This window comes from Oryzias melastigma, linkage group LG7 (assembly GCF_002922805.2).
Source record: "Oryzias melastigma strain HK-1 linkage group LG7, ASM292280v2, whole genome shotgun sequence".
Lineage (NCBI taxonomy): Eukaryota > Metazoa > Chordata > Actinopteri > Beloniformes > Adrianichthyidae > Oryzias > Oryzias melastigma.
Genome location: NC_050518.1, coordinates 9826778 through 9834565, shown reverse-complemented (window position 1 = coordinate 9834565; position 7788 = coordinate 9826778). Strand labels below are relative to the sequence as shown.

The window sequence follows — 7788 nt, the reverse complement described above, 5'->3', positions numbered from 1 at the left end:
TTTTTTACTTTGTACTCCTTTTATCTTCTACTTTATATGGATCAAACGTGTTAAAACTGACATTTTTGGAGCCAATAAGAAATTTAACAAGCAAATCCAAAACTGACACTTTAATATTAGTAAATTACTTAGTTAATACAAAAGAAAATCAGCTTTTCATGTCCAGACAGGCTGCGTTTAACTACTATTTAGTACAAAGGGCAAAAAAGTGAGATCAAGACAGTGTCATCAAAAAAGTCCAAATGTAGACACAGACAGACAGACAAAATGACTGGTAGCGAAACAATTCAAAACAGCAGATGTGCACTAAGTCAACAGATTAGGATCGCTATACTGTTTTTCTTGCAGTAAGAAAGGCCTCAGCAATTGGATGATTTATCAGCTACTGCGTTCGTCTTGCGTGCATTTGCTTGAAAAGATAGAGGAGCCATAGCTGAGAGTCACAGAAGCATTTAATGCAGAATGAGCAGGCATGTCTACACATTCGTCACTTTAGAAAGTGAACATAAGAAAAGATGCAGGTACCCCTTTGAAGTAGAAACTGTCGGACCCATATTGTCAGCAATCAGAGGATTTCTCACACAAATGTCAGTCTTTTCAGGAAAAGTCAATAAACATAAATGTATCGTTTGTGATTATGTAAAAAAATATGTCTGTCAGGAGTTCAGGCCAAAAGTTATGAATGTCAAACACGGTTTGTTGGTATTTCTGCTGAAAAGACTTTCCTTCAAACAACATGAGACGTTGTTTATAAAGCAAAGTCAACTGGAGTTACTGAGGAATGGAGATGTTGCACGTTATCAATCCTGTATTGTTTTATCTGCATTAAGAATCAAGATTCCTCCTTTGAAATATTCCACAGAAAGCCTGCATTAGTTGTTCTCAAGCTAAAGCCCATAGAAAACTGGAAGAAAAATATTTAGACCTGTATTATGATTCTATTCTACCTAGCAACAATAAATGCAAAGCAGTTTTGAAGACTGATTGTATTTACCGTTACTTTTTGCCCTGGGCTCCCTACTTCTGCATTCATGGTTCAAACCATTGACCTGCAGTGACTACCAGGGGCCTGTTTTCCTCTGCATGCAGACATAAAACCCTGAGCATGAACTCTGCCCTTTTGCCTTTCCCACTGATTTCAGACAGACCTTTCAAATGGGTTTATGTCACCAGATGTTCTTACTGCAAACTGTGCATTGACCCAAAAAAGATGAGCACAGTCATGGGTTTGGATTTGAACCATGAAATACTCTCTCAGTTTCACACACTAGAGCAGCTTCTATATAGTTAAGATTTATCTCTTTTTTTTAACTTTAAATAACAAGTGTCACGTTTGCTTCGTTTACCCACTTTGCTTAAAAAAAAAGAAGCTATTGCGTAGATTTAAATAAAAGAATCCAAAGTAAGATGAAAGATAGGGTGCTAAGATTTTCAAAGATAAGACAACCTAAGTTCTAAGTGCAAAGATAAAACAAACAAACAAACACAACAACAAAAAAAGGATTTAAAAAAATGTTGGTTCTAGACAACAGATAAAGCCAGGTGGTCTCATTTTAGGTCACAAGTTTTACTTGCTTTCTCTACTAAAACAATATTCACATTTGACACCTCTTATGTAGAAGTCAGTCCTGCAAACTTTAGCAATTTTAGGAGGCAAAAGTAAAATAAAGCCGTTTGCAAAATTACTTTACCTGTTAATTAAAAAAAAAATGAGCTCAAACAAAAATGGAGATCAGAAGCAAATGAAGCCTACTGTGTGCATGATGCATGCTCCTTTAAAAAAATGGTTAATTGGAATCTATTGTAATTTTTTAACACAAAATTCCTGTTTCAATTTAACATTGGCATGACAAGTAAAACACATCTAAAATTTGGTGTTCCTTATATATATATATATATTTTTTTTTTTAATATGGTGTGTAATACTTATAGAGCACCTTAGAAAGCCCAAGTACTTTACAGTGGCTGTCCCATTCACTACATTGATGGTAACTCTACTGCCGTACATGGTACCAGCCTGTGACCACCAGGATCAATTTGGGGTTCGGTGTCTTGCCCAAGGACAGTTCGACACATAGGTGGGCACTGAACCTGCACTCTTCCAGTCAGAAGTTGATCGCTCTATCTCTGCACCATGGCTTTCTAATAGAGAAGTAGATGTGGACTATTTTATTTTCTTTTTTTAATAGTTTAGTACGAGTAATTTCCAAGTAGTCAGTTTATAAAAAGCTGTTTTATCAAATATTATTTAATTGTTCTTACATTAAAAAGGTTAAAAATCAATTTCTTGGATAGATTCACGCTTGATCATTATCCAGCTCTTTCTTTCATGTTCATGACAGACTTAGTTCATTTAGATGTTAAACCTTATCAATACATAAAGGATCTTAAATCTCAGGTGTCTGAGGATCTTTAGTATTAAAAGGCCTTTTTTCTGATGCTTTTGTTTCTATGACCAAGAATTTACAGAAATGAAAACAAATACTCTATTTCTTCAGTTAAAAGTTTTTTTCTTCTGTGATTTTTAAATATATCTGAAATAAATCTACAACTTAAAAGTCTGAACTGTATTTTTTTCTATTACACATCCTAAAACTTGCAAATCTTTTTCTAATATTTATTTATCTTTTTATCATGCATGTTAAATTGTGTGTAAAGTTCATTTTGTGAATTAGCAGTTTTATTATAGTGCCAGGCGTGCCGTAGTAGTCCCTCCCATAGTCAGGTGACCTAAGAGAAGAAATGTCATCTGGACAGCTCACATCATTCCAATTACGTGACATTTTAATGGAGCAAGGGTGCATGTATTGACATGAAGTAAAATAAAAACAAAATAATTTATGAGCATCTGAAGATTTGTTTAATGTATTTAAATCAACCTATAAACAGTTCAACATAAGATTTTCCACATATCACCAAAAAGTTGACATTTTTAGCCTTCATAAGCGGTGTCTTAATTCTTTTATTTTCTCTCTATCCTCATACTTACACACACTATATACACAATTGTGCCTGCAAATACACTGGAGCTAACATAGGGAAAGCTGTAACTCAACTTCAAAGGGAAACCTGAGAGGGTCATGAATAATCACAGACATCTTTGTCTGCAGGGGAAAACAGCACTGTCCATCTGCCCTCCATTCACACAGGAACACTAGTTTATACGTCTATGGAGGGACGAACACTTTTTTTTAGCACTGGCCCTGGATACACTATTCAAAATTGATACCAGGTACAAACAAAACCCATTTCTAGATCACAAACAGATGAGTAGCAAAGTAAATCATGTTTGGTGTCAGAATGGAAAAATATGCATTTGCTATCAGAGAAACAGCCCCTGAGGTTACGTGACAAATGTCACACAGAAGGCAGCACACCAGCCAGGGCACAATGTGAACAGATTCAAACAAAAATCTGACAAAGGGAGAGGTCTGAATGACAGCTGCGGTTAGAAGAAAAAAATGCATTTTTTGTACTGTATGACACAATTTGAACAGTGGAAAAAAACACATTTGACATTGGTTCAGATGTCAAATACCTTGACCAGTACAACTACTGAGTCAGTCTTTAAACATAGATGTCCCATACAGATTATTTTTTCATTTAAAAAAAAAAAGCCAGTTCCAGTTCTGGTCTGTGATGGTTGCAAAAGTTTTTAAATATTTGCATTTATATGTATTCTATTTCTGTTTGAATGTAAAAATGTTATGATGGTGAAGCTTTTTTTCTTGTTTGTTCCAAATATGACCCACTTTCTAAGGTCATAATTGTAAAGCCTCTCACCTAACTTACCTGAAAATATAAGAGTTTATTAATCACATTAGAGAGTCATCTGCAAATGTGTGAACATTTGATGCATCTTCATGTGAATGTCTACGTCTTCATCAAAATGATCTCCTCTAAAAGCAGCAGGAGTTACATGAGTCGAAGGATCTGTTTGACACCACTGACGCTCTTCCAGTTGTATGTTAGTTTGTGCGTGTAAATGTTTGTTCGCCGTCACACCCCCCCCCCAACTCAAAGCCCGAAAGGAATTCCCTTGTAGGAGTGGCAGGCATGAAGTCTGTGTTTAGCACACATGACTGCACAACCACAAACACACAATTGCAAAGAGTCCGATCAAACTCAAAAGTTGATCAGAAGCACACCCATGAAAGCAGGAGGCCCCTCCTTCAGAAAACCCCACCAACTTTTTTTTTTACTTTGGACATTGGAGCTCATCACAATCTACAAGTCTTTTGAGGGTTGTGTAACATGAGAGGAGAGAAAGACAGCTAGAAAAAGACGAGGGGGAGAAAAAACACAAGGTAACCTGATGTCTCTGAAGTTTGCTGAGTAGTAAACGGGTTCCCACTGAAATTTGTATAAACTACTTTTTTATGCATCTTGTCTCTACTTTCTGTTTTCCCTTTCACTGCAACTTGACTCATTCAGAGAATTCCAGAAGTCTGAAAAATTTACTGACGAGAAATCCTGAAAACACTTGACATCACAGATAGTATTGACCAAAATGATCTAGTTAAACTTTTCACACCACCTCCTGGGTGTCAAAGCCAGCTGGAATGTTCTCTTCTCTGCCTCCTTTCTATAGTCAATCTCAGTTCAAAGGCTCCACTTTCACTTAATGACAGGTTTGGGAGAAAAGGGCAGAATCACAAAGATTAAGTCTCTTGTTGTCCATCAACTCATGTCAAGCGCATTTGTAAGATTGACTCTATTTGTTGAATTCCACACTTACCCCTCTCAGTAGGCTCCTTCACTTTCCCTAATGAGGACACACTTCCACAAAAGGTGTTAATTTATATTCCGCCTCTCTCTTTTGCCGCTAAGGTCAGAATGATCCCAAACTCCAAATCCCAGTTTTCAGAGCAGTGCATCCAGGTCCTGGGCCATCCACTTCAGTCTGTCTCCCTCACACTCTCTTTGGGAAATGGATTGTTCTAAAAGTTTAAGAGAGGAGTCCCAAAGCTGCTTCCTCCCTACTATGTGGCTCATGGTAGGTCCTAGTGCCTACCTTTTACAGACGTACGGAGCGAAAAGTGTGTCGCTGCTGCCATTCATGATCACTTCATCCAAGTGAATTTGTCTTCAGAGACACAAAGTTGTGTTGATGTGAAAATTCACGTGGGGGTCAAGGGTTAAGGGTCAAGGTCAAGTCATTTTTCCCCTCACCCTTAAAGACACTGGTGAACTGTATATCAATGTATTAAACAATTAACAACTAGAAAAAAATGTTGAATAAAAATAAAATTAAAAATTTTGCATTGATTTTTTTTTTTTTAGGGGAAAAGCCATTAAATTGACTCCTCTCATAACCTGATTAGTCCCTGTTATGTTCCTAACAGTGAAAATGTGAAGCCCAGTAACACACGTTTGTAAGAATAGATCTTTGATGGTCTGTTGCAACCAGGAATTCAGTTCTGCTACTTGACAGTTGCAAATGAAGGGAAAAGACAGAAAACGGAAAAACTTTGAAGAAGGAGAAAAAAAAAGCAAACTGTGATATCAAGTCTCTGGTAGTTGGCAGCCACACCCAGCATTCAGCAGAGCCTCCAGGCTCTGGTATCACAACAGTACCTCTCAGACTGGTCTTCCTCTTTCTTGTTTATGCATCTTTATTATGATCCCTTTGGTCTTGCATTCTCATCAAGTTTTTCCCTCGGACTTGAGCCATATCGTTGTCAGGCCCCCTGGCAGCGAGCGCACATCCCATCACTGCTCTCCGACAAACAGGAGGGAAAAAAAGGACAAAATCAGAGAAAGACGGGATTGTGTGTTAGTGTCATCCTTAAATTTTTTGAGAAAGTAATTTCAGTGTCTTTTGAGAAAGATGTACAAAATTAAAAAAGAAAATAAATCAATAACATTTTTAGAAGGATCGTCTGTTTCCCAAGATATTTGATATTTGGGACATTTCTTTGAGCATAAATGCCTGTTTGCACGTTTCAGTCACTGTCAAAACTGCTTGGTCTTTGTTGTTACCAAGAATCTGGACGGGAAAACCCCAGGCAGTGAACCACAGCCCTGCACCCTGGGTTAAATGCTGAGAAATGCTGAGAAGGGGTGAGTCCTTTGACTAAGAGGGTGGAAAGAAGGTCAAAAGTGCACCAATATCCTCATACGTCAGGCATTTTGGGGTTGGAGTCAATGACTATGACTTTGAAATTGTATGGGAGGATCACAGCTGATCAGACGATCTAACAGTGATTTAATCTGTGCTGCATTTTCAACCATGATCAAGATAAAAAAAATCCATTGAATGCTAAATATAAAACATATTTGAAAAATAACTAAATGGCATGGGGTTTGCATAATTGGCGATGTCAGACTTGACATGATGATGTCTATGGAGAACAAACACAGAGTTTGAGCAATCATTTCCAGGAAGACTGTGCCGAGCATTTCCAAATAAAAGATACAACAAAATGACCTTGTCCTTTGTAGCCTTTACGAGATTTTAGCCGCAATAATAAAACAAAACAAAAAATACATGAAATGTTTCTTTTTTTTTGCTATCCTGTCTGCCAAAACACACTTCCAATGTAGATAAAAAGTTACGACAGCAATAAAGTTGTCAAAGCTTTTCATTCAGAAAACTTGTCAACACCAATTTCCATCCAAAATTAAAAAAAAAACACGTATGAGATTATAATAAATTACATTTGAGTTGGCAAATTAAGGCTTGGGTGATCTATCTTAAAATACAGTAGAAGGAAACAGAATAACTGAAATAGTATCAGTGAGAAGGATCTATAGAACCCTTTCCTTATGTTTCTTTTATCTGGGTCTAAATGTATGTACTATTCCTTACATCAGTGTCAATCTGTGTATGTGTTTAAGTGTTTTCTAATTGAATCTCAAAGTGAGGTTTTCAGTTTACAGCTATATAAATCCCTCTAAATGCCTGTAGAAACATGACCTGCTGCTCTGATGAGTTTTGCACTGCGCTGCTTCTGTTTTAAATGCTGCACCATGAAACATTTCAGTGATTAGCATGCTTCAAAACAATTTAATAGTAAATATTTCATATTATTGCGACCTGCAGGGCACTGCTCAGTAAAAAATCATGAAAATAACAAGTAAATCAGTAGAATTTAGGATTTCAGCTTCATTGTGTTCAGTGTTCTTAACTTTGCAGAAGGGGACAACTTGATGGCTTTACAGTCTTTTCTTTATGATTAACCCTAGAACAATTTTACCAGGTAATTTTCACCTTAGCAAAAGTACTTATTTAGATGATGTTCAATATGTTGTATTTTTCTGAGTGTCATTGGTCACTGGGTTAAGTCTCACATATCCCAGGAATGGGTGGACCAACAGCCAAGTCTCTAGTATCTTTTTTTTTTTTTTTAATGATTTTTTTCTCAAATTCTTAATTTTCAGTAATTTTCAAGCATGTTTTTAGGATCTCCCTATGTTTTTATTTTCTGTTACATTTATTACAACTGAATTTAAAAGAAACTACTCTAATTTATCATGTGTTGTCATATTTTAATTTATTTTTTATGACATATATTTTTTTTATTATATTGGGTAAAAATTACCCGGCAAAAGTGATTATGTAACTTTTTATAGAAAAAGAGTTAAATCTAACGCACTACTTTTGAAATTATCACCTAAAACAAAAACTACATTTAATAACAGAGTTGATTACTTTTTAGTTTCCCCACAATAAGCTAAAACGTAAAAATATTCATATATTAATATACGGTTAAAGTCTCAAACATAAAAGTGGATTTAGCTTCATTCCTTTTTCTATGATGCTGAGATTGTATCATTTTACTTGGT

The 7788-nt window shown here is 36.0% G+C and overlaps 1 protein-coding gene across 1 annotated transcript in view; it reads right to left on the bottom strand.

The window, feature by feature from the left end:
• ngfa (nerve growth factor a (beta polypeptide)) overlaps positions 1-6136 on the bottom strand; it is a 21472-nt gene extending 15336 nt beyond the window's left edge. The window contains exon 1 of the mRNA XM_024293116.2: positions 4739-6136. The gene's annotated coding sequence lies outside the window, so the exon portion shown is untranslated. The remainder of the gene's footprint in view (positions 1-4738) is intronic.
• Positions 6137-7788: the final 1652 nt, after the last annotated feature.